At 37.1% G+C, this 17,500-nt stretch overlaps 1 protein-coding gene across 6 annotated transcripts in view; it reads right to left on the bottom strand.

Annotated features, from left to right (window-relative positions):
- LOC106881021 (F-box/LRR-repeat protein 20) overlaps window positions 1-17,500 on the bottom strand; it is a 433,574-nt gene that overhangs the window by 231,277 nt on the left and 184,797 nt on the right. The window contains exon 1 of one of the 6 annotated variants that reach the window (XM_089349340.1): window positions 12,107-12,191. The exons of 4 other annotated variants lie outside the window; for them this stretch is intronic. The gene's annotated coding sequence lies outside the window, so the exon portion shown is untranslated. Of the gene's footprint in view, window positions 1-11,819; window positions 11,939-12,106; window positions 12,192-17,500 lie in introns of those variants that run through there. One more of the 6 variants, XR_016241124.1, reaches the window with a different exon arrangement.

Genomic DNA, 17,500 nt, shown 5'->3' with positions numbered 1-17,500 from the left:
GTGATCTAAAACCTAAAAGGTTAAAGGGAAAACATCTAAACCCAAAGAGTGAACAAACCTAGATTATTATGGATGGTGCACAGGTGACTGGAGGAGTGGCATGTAAAAAGCACCCAGCACACTCTTTTTAGTGGTTGATGTTAGGAAGGGCATCCAGCAGTAGAAACCATGCCACAACAGACAATTGGAGTCTGAACAGCTCCCTGCTAGTCAGCTCCATGTCAAACCATCCAACATATGCCAGCATGGAAAGCAAATGTTATACAATGACAATGATATTGTACAATTGCCACTATGTACAGTAATACTCTGCAGAAATTGCACATTAATGTCATGATGTAAAGAGTGTGTGCAAGTCCATATTGTTGAATGGCTTAGTGGTTGGGGTATTCGACTTACAATCATGAGTTTGATTCTCAGCTGCATGTTGTGTCCTTGAGCAAGACATTTTATTTTACATTGTTCCAGTCCACTCAGCTGCCAAAAATGAGTAGTGCATGTAATTCAAAGAGCCAGCTTTGTCATACTCTGTGTCATGCTGAATCTCTCTGAGAAATATGTTAAGGGTACATATGTCTTTGGAGTGCTCAACTACTTGCATGTTAATTTCACAAGCAAGCTGTTCTGTTGACAAGATTAATTGGAACCTTTTTCATCATAATCGATGGAATGTCAGTAATTGCACAATTCACTACATTGCTGCACAGAGACAGTACAAAATATTGTCACTATTACACAGTATAGTGCAAAAATATACCAATGAGGGGGTCTTTGTATGGTTTCTTGTTCTGATAGGTAATAATAGCCTAATTCCCTCAAATCACATACTATTGTCCTAAAAACTGACTACTGAACAATGTATTCTGAGGCATAAAAATAGTTGGAGTGCCTTTGGTCATAGCTTTGCCCAACCAAGACTGACCTGGGGCAAAACAAAACCTGCACAGAGAAACCAAACACTCCCTACAATGTCATACAAGATCAGCACTAAGAAACTTTGAAACTAGTGTACAAGAAATACCTTAAATTTATTTGGGAGTATATCAGTTTTACTTGTGGTCCCAGTCTCTCTGTAAACAAACCACAGAAAATACAGAACATCATGCTTCACATATTGCAGATAAATCACAAAATGAAGGCTGCAGATGCAAGAAGCATGTTTTGTTACTGCAGCAAGATCCAATTCTCAGCCCTTGTCACTTGTTATACATGTGGTTACCTCTACAGCATGCCAAACCATTACTACACTACTATTTCTTCCATTTTGACAAGTATAACAAAATACATCACACAAAAATTGTAACAATAGTACCAAAACATTTTGCTAAAATACACAACACCAGGAATAGGTGCAAAAGAGCAGAAACTACAGCATTCCAATAAAGCCCACTTTGCTTGCTTCCACTGTAATCATCGCTAGAACCTACAAGCATGTGGAGAGGACAGACGAGACACTTACAAAGATAATACCACCAACTCTCTGCTCATGCTAAAGATAGATCACACAATATTCCCTCTCTCACCTCACAATGCTGTGCTGAGATATACAACACCTTCCACAAAATGCTCTGCAGAGATATCCTACAATTCAGTACAGAAATATCTTACAATATCATCCCTCTTACAATACTCTTCAAAGAAATCCCAATACCTTCCACTGCACAGAGCTGTGCAGAGATAGTGTGCAACTACCACTATAGTTTAAATACTATAAACAAACTCTGCGCGTGTGTGTGTGTGTGTGTGTGTGTGTGTGTGTGTGTGTGCACGCACACACAACTGCTGGACAACTGACATAATCTCCAAAGTTGGCAAATATCATTTACTAAATACAGTTTAACAAATAACAATGAAATAAGATAAACCAACAAACCTGCCAGTGCCATTTTCTAAATGACATGGACATTAAGAGATCAGGGAATTAGAGCCCAGCTTAAGTAACAACCTATCAAGTGAAGGACATGAAGTCATATCAGCAATGGAGAAAAATGAGAGTGAACATTGATTTGTTAAAGAACGAAAAGACAGAATCTGACAAAATTATAAATTAAATAAGACAATTATCCTCATCCTCTCCATTTTTTTTTTCTCTCATGCTGTCATGGGTTGCATAAATCTGCAGCATAACATGTCATCTCCAGTCATCACAGCTCTGCATCATCATCATCAAGCACATTTTCCCCATATTTTCTTTAGTTTACTGCTGCTATCACTGTAATGATGAGATAGCTGGATGGATTAGATAAGCAAGTGCTCTACAAACTAACAGGGTAGGAGTTCAAATCGTTTGCTGTAGACATTTTGGCGTGTTCTAGGCAAACTATTTTATTCCAGATTGCTTCTGTTAATCCAGCTGTCAAGAATAGTTGCCAGATAATATATGGCTGACTGTAATAAACTGGTATCCTACCCGAAGGGAGATTATCCTCCAAAAATATTAAGACACTTATATTTACTGTTACCTGCCACATGTATTTTCCATCAACTCATAAATTTCTTCCCCCACACTCTACACTACATGTGTATGCCACACATTTATTTATCAGTGTCTTTGATTCTCAGATGTTTCCTCAACTCACTTGTGTTAATCCATTTGTGAGGCTTGAAATTACACCAGGCAATAACTAAAAGAGAATATGGACTGAAGATAATATATTACACTCAGTAAAAAAAGCAACATATGAGATGTCTTAGTCAAGCAGTGGGGTTCTCAATGCTACATATTCAACAACAAAGTCAGTCCTTTCATGATAAGAAAATCAATTTTTTGTTGCTGCATAACAATCTTTTAAATCTCCATACACCATACCAACTGATTAACTATCTATACCATTAAATCAATTCATTTAAAAGCTTATTAAAAAAAAAAAAACTCCTGGTGATTTTATCTATCATCACCATCATCATCATTTTAACACCCACTTTTCAACACTTGCATGGGTCAGATGGAATCCATTGAGGAAGATTTTCTACATCCAGATACCCTTACTGTCATCAATCCTCACCAGTTTCCTAGCAAGATAATATTTCCCCCATGGTGAGACATATCTTCATGGAAGATTAGAAATGAAATACACTGCTGGTATGCGAATGATGCATATTTACAACCATTGTGCAAAGTCAAAACAAGGAGACACACATACAAACGCATGCACACACAATAAGCTTCCTTCTGTTGCCATTTACCAAATCCATTCAGAAGGTTTTGGTTATCCCAGAACTAGAGTAGAAGACACTTGCCCCAGACAGGGTGCCAGACAATGGGACTGACCCTGAAACCATATGATAGGTGGGAAATGAACTCCTAACTAGACAGCTATGCCTGCATTGTGTGGTTAAGAAACTCACTCCCTAACCACATGATTTCAGGTTCAGTCCCACTGCAAGATATCACAGGCAAGTGCCTTCTACTGTAGCCTCAAGCAGACCAAAAGCCTTGTGAGCATATTTGATAGATGGAAACTGGAAGAAGCTCGCTGTCTGTCTCTCTCTTTGTCTGTCTGTCTGTTTGTCTGTCTCTCCATCTGTCTGTCAGTCTGTGCATGTGTGTGCGTGTGCATGTGTGTGGGTGCATTTGTGGCTCTTTCTCGTGATATCACACGATAGTTGCAAATGAGCAAACACTTGTTTCCAGTCTCTCTTGGGGCATGTCCAGACACAGGGGGAAATATTAGCTTGCTTGGGGACAAGTGAGAGCTGCCAACAGGAAGGGTGTCTGAGCATAGAAAAATCTGTCATACACACGCACACATCATGTACAACTCAAATCCGAAGTCTAGCTTAAGCTACACTTTGGCTGTGACTAACCACCAGCATGACTAATCAGCAACAAGCATTTACAACAGCTATATTAAAATCACTGACTTTTACATTTTATTCAATGGCTAGACACATATACACCAAAATAGCTGTGACATGAATTTCTGCAGTAGACCAAAGATCTATCCTAATAAATATTGCTATCATGACCAAAACTTAACATCGTAACAACAATACAAATGGTGACGGGGCTTCAAGTCAGATCCAACCACTACATCTAACAATCCAATACAGCATGTTTCTAAATCTGAAGCATATATATGCAATTTTTTGATCTGGGATTATTTCTAAACATTTCATTAGAGACCTCCATGTTACACAACAACTGAAATAGAACTGGCTGCTATTGTTACTCAGTAGCAACTACCAGCAGCAAGTAGTCTTTAATGAAACTGCTACAACCATAGCTACCAGGTTCAAATGCATACTTCTATTCTACTTACGTTCTTTTTAGCTGAAAGAGGAAAGGAGACATTTCATTACTGAGTTATTGGTTTTGAAAAAAGGATGTTGGAGAAATAGGTGCAGGTGTGGTTGTGTGGTAAAAAGTTTGCTCCACAACTACATGGCTCCAGGTTCAGTCCCAATGTGTGGCATCTTAGGCAAATGCCTTCTACTATAACTTTGGGCTGACCAAAGCTGTGTGAGTGGATTGGATAGGCAGAAACTGAAAGGAGCCCAGTGCGTGCGTGCGTGCGTGCGTGCGTTCTCCATCACTACTTGACAAGCGGTGTTAGTGTATTTACATCCCTGTAACTTAGTGTTCAGCAAGAGGAACCAATAGAATAAGTACCAGGTGTAAAAAGAAAATAAATACTGGTTGATTCATGTGGCTAAAATCCTTCAAGCCTGTGCCCCAGCACGGCCACAGTCTAATGACTGAAACAAGTAAACAATAAAAGATAGACACTCCAGTAACAAGCCAATGAAGAATCCTCTGCACAGTTGCTTAACCTGTTAGAAATAGCAGCCAAATCTCCCCCATTCTCTCTCTAACACAAACCCTGCCATCATGGGAAAGGAAAGAGAACACAATGGATAATTTATCCCTACATGCCACTAAAACTTTGGAATCATCATGGCAGGAATGCTTTTAATCAGCGGTCTCTTCAATCATGGCCAATCTGAAGCTAAACAACAACAACAACAACAACAAAAGCAGGAATGAAGGAATTAGTAACTTACAAAAGGAAAAAAACAGGGAAAACAAGCCCCTTCAAATTGAGAATAGGATCAGTGAGATACTGAGGGAAATGGTATACAAAATAAATTAAAAGATAGATAAAAACAAGCGAAAGCGAAATCGTGGGCACGTGTAAAGACATTTGAGCGAGATCGTTGCCAGCTCCGCTGGACTGGCTCCTGTGCAGGTGGCATGTAAAATACACCATTTTGAGTTTGGCCGTTGCCAGTACCACCTGACTGGCCTTCGTGCCGGTGGCACATAAAAACACCCACTACACTCTCGGAGTGGTTGGCGTTAGGAAGGGCATCCAGCTGTAGAAACTCTGCCAAATCAGATTGGAGCCTGGTGTAGCCATCTGGTTCACCAGTCCTCAGTCAAATCGTCCAACCCATGCTAGCATGGAAAGCGGACGTTAAACGATGATGATGATAAAAAAAAGAAATAGACAATAAGCTGGAAGATAAATTTAAGATAGAATAATTGTTTCTGCATTATATATATGCTAAAATTAATAGCTAAAGCCTAAAATACTATTAGTTCACTTTATCAGTTAAACATATACACAATCAGCTCTTTGACAATTTTTGATAGCTAAAAAGACAGTTCCAATTAATTTTCAATATATCAAGCTTTTAGAAAGGTTTAGTATAATATAATTGTTGTTTAGTCCCAGGTCAGCCTTAACTAAGCAGACCCACATTCAAAAGACATTCCACTTTGACCATTCTGTTCTTCTCTCAAACATTGTATATCTAGGATTGCATTATCTTATCTGCCTCTCTCTTTTCAAAATGCTAGGACTAAACCCAAGGAAAATTTGAGTGCCTATTTCTAGCGAATCGAGTGATCATACAAAGGACCCTTTGATAGTTTGTGGGATGAAGTGATGAAAAATAAGTCTTCAGTTGTTGAGCTTCATAGCAGAGATGATTTTAATGGCCCACGATGACAGGTGATTTGCTATATCTAAGAAAACCCTTCCAGTTCAGTAAAATTGAAGCCACAGAGGCATGACCAATGCTCTGCACAAAATCTGTCCCTCACAATCCATCTTCCTACCACCTCCCTCATCCCTTACCTGGGTTCACCATTTGCTGTCTTCCCCTCTCCTCATGGAAAGAAGACATTAAATGATGATGATGTAAATTAGAAAGCTGTGGGTGAAATAAAAATGTAAACACATTCCTCCTGTGCTTTTGATATGCAGGGTTAAAAGGAGAACAGAGTCTCCTGATGGACCACTGAATGTTTTCTTGACTGCTTCTCAGTGTTGAGCATGAAATATCATCGTTTAACTTCCTCTTTTCACACTGGCATGAGCTGGACAGTTTGACAGGCTCCAATAGATCCAAGGGCAGTATTGTGCACCAATGTCTGCTCTGGCATGGTTTCTAGGGCTGGATGCCCTTCATAATGCCGACCACTTCACACCATGTACTGCATCCTTTTTTCATAACACCAGCACTATTGAGGTTGCTATACAGCTATATAGTAGCTGAATATTCTATTCTATTGATTGAGAAATTAAACTAGGTTTGCTTTTGAGGAGCAATTAAAAAAACTATGAAATGGTCTATTAGAAGACTCTCCTCTCTTTTTTTCTGTACATCAAAAACATAGAAGTAATGTGTTTACATCAACATTATTTTATGTCCATTTTTTCCCCCATGCTTGCATAGGTTGGATGCAACACAGCATCTCACTATTAGTTGTGGATTATAATCATCATCACCATCATCATCTTCATGAGGTTTAGCATTCTGAGATCAGTTTTCATTACTTCTTATGAATATATAATAAATAAAAAAATCTAGTAGCTGAATATTTCTATTCTATTGATTGAGAACGTAAACTAGGTTTATCTCTGAGGAGCAATTGAAAAAAAAAAAGTCTATCAAGAAACTCTCCCCCCTTTTTTTTTTCTGTACATCAAAAAAATAGAAAAAATTTGTTTACATTCTAATTTTATCCATAGCTAGGTTTTGTAATATTTAAATTAATTTTGTTTACTTATTCATATTATAATCTGATTTTGGACTTGAAATTTCAGTTTAAATAGGATGACATTAGTTTGCTCTGTCTCAGGCAAGGCTGGTATGAAAATGACTATGATTATGGTTAATGATATCTATCAGTAACCAACAGTAAGTAACTGAGCTACAGTGGGATATTTGAGATTCCTACTCTTGAAATAGTAGTTTATTGACAGAATATAAAATATAGTGACTGTGAGGTTACTATATACATATATATATCAGTACTTCCCAATCTGTTTGACATTGCAGCAAACTGGAGATCAAACAAAAACATTTCTGGCACACTTTGCGTGAAGGTTTTTCAAAAATACTATGTTGAAAAATTCAGAAAAAAAGAAGCACTGAAAACTATTGCTTATCTTCTTTCATACCTATGTATAACTAAATTATGAATAGCACATTTTTCAAGACACTCAAGCATTAGTGTTAGATTTTTTTTATCATCTTAAATTATATTTTTATCATTTTGCAGTACATCGTGATACACCTTGCAAGCACACTAGTGTATAGCCTTTCAGAACCATAACTATATATCGACAAGACATATAGTAAAAATGGAGTCAGTAAATAAAAATAAAATGGTTTTAGCAAATTTAGATGTTGAACAATTTTCTTTATAATTAAATATCAATATACTCTTTACATAAAGAAAAGCAAAATTTTTTTCATAACGCACACTAAAACATCAATAAATTTAGGGATAAGTATGTATAAAAAAAGAGGAAAAGTAAAGTGGAATAACCTAACAGAACACTATCAACAGTAGTTCCCTCTAAATGTCATCAAATTATCCAAATAAGAAAAACTTAGCACAAGTGTAGACCAAGGATCTCAACAGTTATTCAAATAGTCCCAGACATGATCTAATATAACCTACTATTTCATAAGACAGTAAATGTGATTTAAGGGGGATTTGGTTACTATTTAGAGTAGGTCAAGTGAAACTGTAGAATCTCCTGTTAGTTTTGTCTCCTATTTCTGCTGATTGCAATAGATGGTTGAAATCAAATCATTTTCTCTCCAGCAAATCCAGCAGAAACAGAAGGCTCAACCTCCAGTAAATCTTATGAAAGCTGAATTAGTGTTGAATTTAGTATAGCTGGATGACTCAACTCTCAAATGTTTGCAAACTGACAGCAAAGAGAGGTTACTTCCATTACTGATTGTTGAGAATAATCAACATTTGTAGGAATTCCTTGCTTTGACTTATATGGCTTTCCACATGTATCACCAGTATCAACATTATTATATGTCCATTTCTTTTGATGCAACACAGCATCTCACCATTACTTGTGGGATCATAGTGGTCATCATTACCATAATCTTCATCATCATCATCATCTTCATGAGTTTCAGCATTCTGAGATAAGCCATCTCTACTTCTCATGCCTTCTGCCACAAATTCCTTTCACTTATATAGTTTGGTACATCTTTACACAAATATCAAAATTCATAAACTTCACACATCATTCCAGTGCACACCACAGCTGATTGTTCCATTTTATACTCAATTTTCCACTCAGCTCATTTGACCTCTATCGTTTATGCACACAAACAAGGAGACCATGATCACATAAATTGCTTCCTACACTTCACACATCTTCTGCATTCATTGCTCATATTTTGCAATTATTCAGTAACACATTTCATACACATATCACACAACTTTTGCTAAAAGAGAGAATTCCTTTGTTGTCAGCAGAAGTTATAGCTTCCTGAACTTTTTCCACCCTTACCATATTTTCAAAATATCCACCTCCACAAATGATTAGGTCACTTAGAAAACAAACTACTGCTTCTAGAGAGCTTTCTGGAACTTTAAAACAATTTCATGAATGTTCTCATTGCTAACTTCCATTGTGTACCTGCTGAATAGGGACTCCATCTCTATCAGCCTACATGTGATCCTATTGCATCTCTTGTGTTTATAACACAATTTACATTGGACAAACTGTATAGACATCTTATCAAGACCTATTTTACATTTCAAGCAAAGTTACTTTCCAAATGGCAGAAGAGATCTATATTTTTTCTTGTTGAGACTTTTGTCTTTGCCAGGTTTTACTTTCATACTACTAGATTCTAGGCTCTGCATTCATCAGGTTTGGAATCTTTCCTCTGATTTGGCTATCAGAACCAGCTAGCAAGCATACAAGTGTTCCTAAAAATGCCAGTCTTGAACTCTTCTCCTGTAAACAAAAATATTACTGGCACACATTGCATGAAAACTTTAAACAAGATATTGTGCCAAAAACTGGAGAACTAAGAGAAGGGATATGAAAACTAAACCTTGATAGACACCTACTGTACACTAAATTTTTTACTGAACATTTTATACTATAACTTTCACCTCACTGACAGCAACTCTGGGTATTGTTTTCTTTTTTTTACATGCAAATGTATGTATTAGCGTGTGTGTGGATGTACACACACGCGCGCGCGCGCGTACATCCACACACACATGTATGTGTTTCCCACTTTTCAAAATCAATTTGTATCTGTCACAAAAAAGTTAACATTTCTATCTTCATAGAATTAATAGAAAGTGTTTGCTATGTTTCTTGTACAATACTAGCTCAACAGTAAATAATTAATACATATATATATACATAGACATACTCAATTTCAATTAGAAAACTGAAAGGCTAATATTTCTTCCATCTCTTAAGCGAATATTTAAAAAGTGAAGACAAGAATTATTGAATGAAATACAGAAAAACATCTCTTTATTTCTATTTGATATCAATAAGATAAAAGCAAATATATTAAGTAATTTTGGCCTACATTTTATAATCAATTCTAAATTTCCATGTATACATATATTGTGTATGTATAGATGTGTGTGTGTGTGTGTGTGTGTATAAATATATATATTTACACACACACAATTATACATACACAATAGAATGCACAACTAGATAAATTGAATTATAATTTTTTTTTTTTTTTGCTTATTGCTATAATTGTTTCTTAGCTTCACCTCCACACCACTTGTAACTTCTACTGATGAATTACCTACTGGCAGAGAGATTTATGAGTTGGTCGGACGTATGTTAAAGCTACATTTCTTGCTAGGTTTACTTTCTTGCAAGTTTAGAGGAGTTTTCTTTTCTGGCTTTTTTTACATGAAAACTGACCAGGGATTTTTTTTATTTTAACCCTTTAGTGGCATTATGCTGCCCAAATATTCCATCCACTTTATGTTGAAACTGGCCAGATCTGGTCTCTCACACCTAGCCTGTAACAACATTCTAAAAATAATCACATCTTTGAAATCTCAAATCTACAAGGTTGTATTCTTTTACTTGCTTCAGTCATTTGACTGTGGTCATGCTGGAGCACCACCTTCAAGACTTTTTTAGTGAAAGAAATCAACCCCAGGACTTATTCTTTGTAAGCCTAGTACTTACTCTATCAGTCTCTTTTGTCGAACTGCTATGTTATGAGGACATAAGCACACCAACATCAATTGTCAAGCGATGGTAGGGAAATAAACACAGACATATATATATAGGCTTCTTCAGTTTCTGTCAAGCAGATCTACTCATAGGGCTTTGGTCAGCAGAGGCTATAGTAGCAGACACTTGCCCAAGGCACCATGTAGTGGGACTAAACTCAGAACCATGTGGTTGAGAAGCAAGCATCTTACTACACAGCCATGCCTGCAGACATAAATTTCTTAAAATGTTAATGAATAAGCAGCAGTGGCTGTTGTGGTAAGTAGCTTGCTTACCAACGACATGGTTCCGGGTTCAGTCCCACTGCGTGGTACCTTAGGCAAGTGTCTTCTACTATAGTCTCAAGCTGATCAAGACCTTGTGAATGGATTTGGTAGACGGAAACCGAAAGAAGCCCGTCGTATATATGTATATATATATATATATATATATATGTATGTGTGTTTGTTTGTTTGTGTTTGTCCCCCCCACCGTCGCTTGACAACCGATGCTGGTGTGTTTACCACCCCGTAACTTAGCGGTTCAGCAAAAAGAGACCGATAGAATAAGTACTAGGCTTACAAATAATAAGTCCTGGGGTCGATTTTCTCGACTAAAGGCGGTGCTCCAGCATGGCCGCAGTCAGGTGACTGAAACAAGTAAAAGAGTATAGAGTAAAGAGAGTATTACATCTGACAAAGTAATCTGAATGCAAAAGGGTTATGAAAGGGAGATTGAAGATGTAATATTCATGTCTTTTCCAAATACTTTTGAAATGTAAGAAAGAGAAAAGAACAACAAGCACACCACAAAATGTAGCTACTGAATATCATATAAATAAAGATACAGAGATTACTACAATTTACAAATGTTAGATGCAGCAAAACAAATTTTTACACCTTCGCTGATTTCCACCTTTTCTCTTTTAATCACCTCTATGAAATTAATTGGTTCCAAAACTAGGTCATTGATTGAGTTAACTTTATCAAAAAGTTACTGCCACAAAATCATAAAATGAAAAATAAAAATTTTTTAAAAAAAAGTTTGCTTTTCAACCACATTGTGCTGGGCTCAGTGTCACTGTGTTGCACTGTGGACAAGTGTCTTCTACTATAGCCAGAGGCTGACCAAAGCCTTGTGAGTGGATTTGGTAGACAGAAACTGAAAGAAACCCATTTTACACACTTACACACACATGGAAAGGATTATTATTTTTATTATTATTATTATTATTATTATTATTATTATTATTATTATTTTTATTAAGGTGGTGAGCTAGCAGAATTCTTAGCATGCTAGGCAAAATGTTAGACAGCATTTTGTCTGTCTTTACATTCTGAGTTCAAATTCCGCTGAGTTTGACTTGATTTTTCGTCCTTTCAGGGATGAAATAAGTACAAGTCACACACTGGGGTCAATGTAATCAACTTACTCCTCCCTGAAAATTCCAAGCATTGTACCTGTGGTAGAAAGGATTATTATCATTATTATCATTATTATCATTATTATTATTATTATTATTATTATTATTATTATTATTATTAAGTACAATGGATTGTTGAAATCACTAGAGTGTTGAACACAAAGCTTTGCAGCATTTAATCCGACTCTTTGCATTCAAATCTTACCATAATCAACTTTGCTTTCCATCCTTTTGAGGTTGATAAAATAAAGTACCAGTCAAGTATTGGGGTCAATTTAATCAAGTAACCCCTCCCCTGACAAAAAAAAAAAGAAAAAAAAACTTCAGGTTTTCTGCCTTTATCAAACATTATTATTGTTGTTCATAAAATAAAAGGGCAGTAGACTGATAGAATCAATTAGAAAAAGTACCTGGTGGTACTTAATCTGGTTCTTTGCATTTTAAGTTCAAATCTTGCTGAAGTCAGCTTTGCCTTTCATTCCTCTATTGTGGATAAAATAAAGTACTATACTAATTTAATTGATTTTACTCCTCCCATCAAAACTGCTGGCTTTGTGCCTAAATCAGACACTATTTTTGAAGACAGTGGGCAGCCAGAATCATTGGAGCATTAGAAAAACTGGCTCACAGTATTTGTTTACAGTCTTTAAATGTGAGTGGGGGGTACTAGTTGTTAACATCAACCCAAGTGCTCAGTTGGTAATTACTTTACTGACTCCAAAAGGATGAAAGGCAAAGTTGACCTTGGCTGCATTTGAATAATAATAACAATCCTTTCCATTATAAGTACAAGGCTTGAGATTTTAGGAGATGGGGCTACTCGATCACATCAATCCCAGTGCTTAACTGGTACTTATTTTATCAACCCTGAAAGAACAAAATGCAATGGTGACCTTGGCTGCATTTTGATATCTAATTTAGACAAAAAGCCAACAATTTTGTGGTGAGCAGGTGGAATATTCTAAAGAGATCCCCTTCTCTTCACTCCTTTTCTACCTATCAATAATGCCTTTAACTCATTTAAAATGCTTGACGTAAATTTACGCATGCAATGTTCATGCTTTAAATCGGTCAATGTAATTATATGCCACCTGACTACCATAAATCCAAGTATAATCTGCATTTTTACCCCAAAATTTAGAGGTCAAAATCCCTAGTGCGTACTATATACGAGGTTACAAATGAAAAATACTTTCTAAGCAATGTCTGAGTCTCTATTTGCTGTCTGGCAATCTTTATTCAGAGGCATTTTGTGATGTCGGGCGCGAAAATACTTTAAGCTATATTTATTTTTCACTGACGTTATTACTGTTATTTCTTTATTTTCTGCAAACAAAGTGCACAAAAAAGCTACACGTTTGCATTATGTTATATATACAATAATAATAAAGGACGTTACCGTATATATGTTTACAAACGTAGACGTAGGAGTGGCTGTGTGGTAAGTAGCTTGCTTACGAACCACATGGTTCTGGGTTCAGTCCCACTGCGTGGCACCTTGGGCAAGTGTCTTCTACTATAGCCTCGGGCCGACCAAAGCCTTGTGAGTGGATTTGGTAGACGGAAACTGAAAGAAGCCCGTCATATATGTGTATGTATATGTATGTATGTGTGTATATGTTGTGTATCTGTGTTCGTCCCCACCAACATCGCTTGACAACCGATGCTGGTGTGCTTAGGTCCCCGTAACTTAGCGGTCCGGCAAAAAGAGACCGATAGAATAAGTACTAGGCTTACAAAGAATAAGTCCTGGGGTCGATTTGATTCGACTAAAGGCGGTGCTCCAGCATGGCCACAGTCAAATGACTGAAACAAGTAAAAGAATAAAAGAATAAACCAAGGACATTATATCAACCTCCTTGGTTTAGGTTTTTCTAAAGTACAGCTTCTTAAAAATCCCCTGCATATTATACTCAAGGGCGGACTATACTCGAGGATTTATGGTAAATACCAGTCCACTTGCCAACTGATAGGCTGATTAAATGTTTTATGTAAATATTTACAACCTGAGGGGCTGGTCCTGCCACTCCAGCTCTGTCAACGTTATCATTGCATCCAGTTTCATTGAATTTATGGTCATCATGTCTTACCACTCCAGGTCCATCAACTTTGTCAAGGCGAACTGCTTCATCAAATTTACAGTTGTCGCACCAAGCTACACCAAGCTCCACCACCTCACCAGTTGTTTCTTCCAGTTCAGACGATGACTCAGAGAGTGAGTATCTTGGTAGTTCAGAATCAGATGATTCCGATAGTAATGATGATATTCCAGTGAATAAAAGGTGCAGGCAGCAGTGAATGTCGTGTGGCAAGCAAGAGATAATTTCGTCCGACAGCATGAGTTTACTGGTACACCTGGCATAAAGGCAAAAACCTTGAATATGGAAGTTCACCACTGGAAATCTTTCACGAGTTTTTGATGGATGAAATGTTCCAATACATAGCAGATGAAATGAATGACTATGCTGAAATCCATCCTCAGCATGTCAGACCCAGGCATGGTGGTGATTGGTTTCCAACCACAGGGAACCAAATCAAAATTCTGCTTGCCCCGCTGATACTGATGGGTATTGTGAAGAAACCGTTCTTGGCATCATATTGGAATTGGGATCCAGCCATGTTGACCACTTTCTTTCTGGAAACAATGCCATGTGATTGATTTTTGGCACTTCTTCAAAATCTACATTTCAAGAACCAGGATGACAGGCTGCACAAAATACATCCTATCATTGACAAAGTGGATGAAAATTTCAGAACAGTGTATGTCCTCACATAGGACATTTTGTACAGACGGGAGTTTGTGGAAATTCAAAGGAAGGCTCTAATTCAAACAATACAACCCAACCAAAGTGCTCACTTTGGAGTCAAGGTTTATAAAGTATGCCTGTCAACTGGCAGAGCCTGTGAGTACACATGAAATTACAAAATCTACACTGGTCAGGACAGATTGGATCTTCCAGCATCTACACTAGCGTCAACTGATGTGTTATCACTGAATGAAAACTTGTCTGACAAAGGCTACAATATTTATATGGACAACTGGTTTTCCAGTCCAGACCTCTTCCTGCACCTACAGGCAAGGAGGACAAATGCCTGTGGGACTGTGAGGACACACAGAAAAAACATGCCACCTGATCTTCACAAGATAAAACTTCGGGAAGGGAAACAGTGTACTAATGCACCAATAGTGACATTCTCGCTCTAGCATGGCGTGACAAGAAAAACATCTGCATGTTATCCACAATGCATTTTGTAAGCATGAAGGACACTAGAAAACAAGATGCAGATGGTAATGCCATAATAAAACCAAGTGTAGCTGTTTCATACAATGAAGGGATCGGTGGAGTCGATCGCTCAGATCAGCAGGTGATGACACACAAATCAGTGAGAAAATTTGTGAAATGGCTCAAAAAAATTTTCTTGTATATAGTTGGCATGTGTGTCATAAACTCACATTTGATTTAGCAGATGCTTGCTGATGTGGGGGATGGATTGACATTCAGGAATCTATTGTTCTGTGAAATGATAGAAGTATCAGCCCTGCCAAAGTACAGAACGCGCGGATGTCACCACGCCAGTCTTTCTCCTCACGACATGGTGAAGGGACATGGACATTTTCCATGACTGTTTCCTCACCACCACCAAGAAGACAAATTCTTCAGAGAGATGCACAGTATGTAAAGCAAAAGGAAAATGTATGGAAACTAGATACCATTGTTCACAATACGATTGATATGCCACTGTGTGTGGTATCCTGTTTTGAACTCTACCACAATAAAGGCAATTTTTGAATTCATGTGATTGTAAATACATGAAGTTGATTTGATTTGTGCTGCTGAGTGATCTTATTCAGGAATAATACTGCATAAGCATCCTGCACAGGGATATACTTTAGGTAAATAAACAGAACTTGCACTAAAGCGGTTGATGTAAATATAAGTGAAATGTAATCTTGCATTGAGTGCTGATCTCAATTGGTGTGATTACCATTGCCACATGCAGGCAACCAAATGAATCACCACCATAAACTGGTTAAAGCGGTTGATGTAAATATATGCTGAACTACTGTCATGCGATAATTGCTGATCTCAGCCGAGATGATTACCATCAATGCAACTTAGCTGTTCGATAAAAAAAAAACTGTTGTCATGGGTTTTAACTGACATGCTAAATAGATCAGGACTTGGAAACAAAAGCTATGGTAAGGCATATTTGTATATGGATGATCTCAAATTGTATGCTGCAAAAGATAAACAAGCAGAAACACTACTGCAGATGGTACACAGATTTACCAAAGAAATCAATATGAGATTCAGCTTAGAAAAATGTGAAGGTGATCTTGGAGAAAGGAAAATTAATTAAAAACACCAAGGACAAACTAGATAAAGAAACTGAGAAAAGAGAATTAAACCAAACAGACATAAAAAAAAATACTTAGGAATCAATGAACTTAGACAGTGTACAACATACAAATTAAAGAAACGATTAAGAATTATTGAAGTCATATTGGATTAATACTTAGGATAGAAATAAAAGCAACAAATAAATTAATAGATATCACTATTCATGCTACCCCAAGAATAAGTTACAATTATAATATTCTTAGTTACATGGTAAATGAACTATGAGGTGGCATCAAAAGCTTCTCAGATTAATTATTTACTTAAATTTTAACATCCTCTCCTTCAAAATAATGACCTTGCACACCAATACACTGGTTCCAGTGTTCTTGCCACTTTTGGAATCCAGCCTGAAAGTCGCTTTCCATAAACAAGTCAAGGACCTCCTGCGGTTCACTCTGGATTTTGACAATAGTGTTAAAATAATGACTTTTGAACTGCATTTTCATCTTTAGAGAGAGACTGAAGTCCACAGGTGCTAAATCTGGCAAATAGGGCAGGTGCGGAAGTGATACCGTGTTGTTGGTAACAGATACATTGTCATCATGAAGAATCCAATTCTTTGGCGCTCCACAGATCCAGTTGCTTTCACCAAATGTCCTCCCTCAAACACTTCAAAACATTGCAATAGAGCTCTCTATTGATGGTCTGGCCCTAGAGGGATGAATTCTCGATGCAAAATACCACATTTCCAGGAGTGACACTTGTGACAGGTCTGCGAGATTGCTCCTCATCTTCCAGAGACCTTCTTCCGCTTTTGAAGTATCCATGCCACTCAAAACATTGTGTACGACCCATTGTTTCATTGCCGGAAGCTTGCCAAAGCGTGCCTCTGTAGTAGAGCTCCCAAGTTTAACACAAAATTTCACACTGGCTATTTCTTCCTGTCCATGACTACAGCATACATGTGATCACAAAAGCTCAAATTTCAAAACTTGCCAAGTAAACACAGTGATGTCACTTGACACACTGCATTATGAACATCACTACTAGCTCTCATTGCACATGCAACAGTTTGCTGCCATCTGTTGACTACAGAATTAGTCAGGGTACTTTTTGAAACCACCTCATAACTTACTGATAGAAAAACAAACAAAAATAAAACCACATTTACAATACACAACCCAAAAATCTAACATTAAAACAATTATATTCAATCCAAATACAAAATGATAAGACACTTATGCAACTAGAAAACT

This window comes from Octopus bimaculoides, chromosome 3 (assembly GCF_046866305.1).
Source record: "Octopus bimaculoides isolate indiv1 chromosome 3, ASM4686630v1, whole genome shotgun sequence".
NCBI classification, from domain to species: domain Eukaryota; kingdom Metazoa; phylum Mollusca; class Cephalopoda; order Octopoda; family Octopodidae; genus Octopus; species Octopus bimaculoides.
This window is presented reverse-complemented; position numbering and strand designations above follow the sequence as displayed.